This window comes from Penaeus monodon, chromosome 29 (genome assembly GCF_015228065.2).
Source record: "Penaeus monodon isolate SGIC_2016 chromosome 29, NSTDA_Pmon_1, whole genome shotgun sequence".
NCBI classification, from domain to species: domain Eukaryota; kingdom Metazoa; phylum Arthropoda; class Malacostraca; order Decapoda; family Penaeidae; genus Penaeus; species Penaeus monodon.
The window spans coordinates 23,320,391-23,322,200 of record NC_051414.1 but is presented as its reverse complement, the minus strand read 5'-3'; the positions used below and the strand labels follow the sequence as shown (position 1 = coordinate 23,322,200).

The 1,810-nt window shown below is 31.2% G+C and overlaps 1 protein-coding gene across 1 annotated transcript in view; it reads left to right on the top strand.

The window, feature by feature from the left end:
• The window catches only part of LOC119592033 (protein lin-9 homolog), a gene marked incomplete at its 3' end in the record, with an annotated part of 40,098 nt that overhangs the window by 466 nt on the left and 37,822 nt on the right, over positions 1 to 1,810 (top strand).

The window sequence follows — 1,810 nt, the reverse complement described above, 5'->3', positions numbered from 1 at the left end:
TGTTGGGTGTAAATGGAAGTTGTTAGGTGTAAGTGGAGTTGGTTGGCTGGAAATGAAAATTCTTGAATGGAACAGGCAATTGTTGGCTGGTAAATATAAATTGCTGGATGGTAAATGGAAATTGTTTGTCAGCAGTGGAAAGTTGTGGCTAGAATTGGAAATGGTTAGATGGAAATGGAAATCATTTGATTGGGGGACCGAAAATGTGGCCCATTCAAAGGTGTAAAGCTGTGACCTTATGCTGCATTAAACTACAACAACACACTTGCTCTTTGTAAGTGTGTTAAGAGCTGTCTTTGAGTGTGTGTTGGCATGCAGTGTTGCAGAGTCATGTGTGATTTTCTGGATCTTATTCGTGGTGAACATTTTGCAAACATTTGTGACCAAAGGTTCAGGATATTATGTCTCTTACTTCTGTGTGTGTGTGAACTGATATTGATATTTTTACAGTAATATTAAAGTGTTATAGGGTATGAACTAAATTTTGATTTAAATTCAAGTTGTTTATCCGTTTTATGTTATAAAGGATTTGCACTGTAAAAAGTGGATTGAGCGTTCATTACTGTCTGAATCTATCATGTCAATGCTTAGTCAAAATTCGTTAAACACATCATTTTATCTTGGGTTGATATACCGTTTGGTATAAAAAGTTTGACATTATCTTTTATTTTTTTCAGCATCATGTGCAAGACAGTTCCCAGTGAACAATTTTTATTTATTTTGACGATTTTCAGTTCAGTAATTATGTTAGAACAGTAATTTATTGAGAAATCTGAAACTGAATTAGGAGTAAAAACAAAAGTCCTATATTAAATCCCCAAAAATGTGTCTCTGTAATGATGAGGACATTACACTATAAAAAATGCCATTAGAATACAAAGTTTATTTTTTACAATTAAGATATTCATTATGGAGTAGATAGAAATATCATTATTCCTTCGATATAGCTGTCAACCATAGTCCATTTGTAGTTTTGTTTTTTTTAGAATCATGGTATTTGCTATTTTTATATAATAATTAATCGCGATTTGATGACCTGTTTATTTAGTCATCCTGTTGATTAAATGAATTGTGGTCATGTTCATATATGCGCAGTCTAGAAAGATGTATTCTGTATTTGAATAAATGTTAATGCTTTAAAATAATATCTTTCAACATTTTTTTTTTTTCTTACTGATTATTTGAAGTTATAAATAGATACTAATTTACTTTTTTAAAAAATATTTTATCCAGTCATTTATATTATTTACAAAATGTCACTATTCTCTCAGTTGACCAAACCCTACACACTTATCTGATTCTTGACCCAACTGTGATCAAACATATATCCATCTGACATTTCTTTTAATCAACCACATAAAGAATTATTCTTTTATTCTCTCTCATGTACTGATATGATTCCCTTGTAGCCTTTCACAGCTTGTTACAAATATAGAAGATTAGGCATATAGTGTGCAAAGAAAGGTTTACAAAATTAGACAAGGTCAGATAGATTGCCATAAGTTGACTCATATGGTGAATTTAGCAGCCAAGTAAAGTTATTTTCATTGCTGATATGATGTCATTTTTTATATCGAGGCTAATTCAGTTATGACTGATTTATGAGTAAAAATAAAACTTAACTCTTAGTTCTGAACTTGTTTTGGTAAAATGATTGATGATTAATTAAGAGTTCATGCAATTGACCCTATGTCCCCAAGAGTCTTTTTTTTAAAGTATATCCTACTTATTGTCTGAGTGATTATGATCTCGTAGAAGATTTTTATCCAGAGTACCAACGCTTGTTTCCCCTAGAGAGGTCTAGCATTCT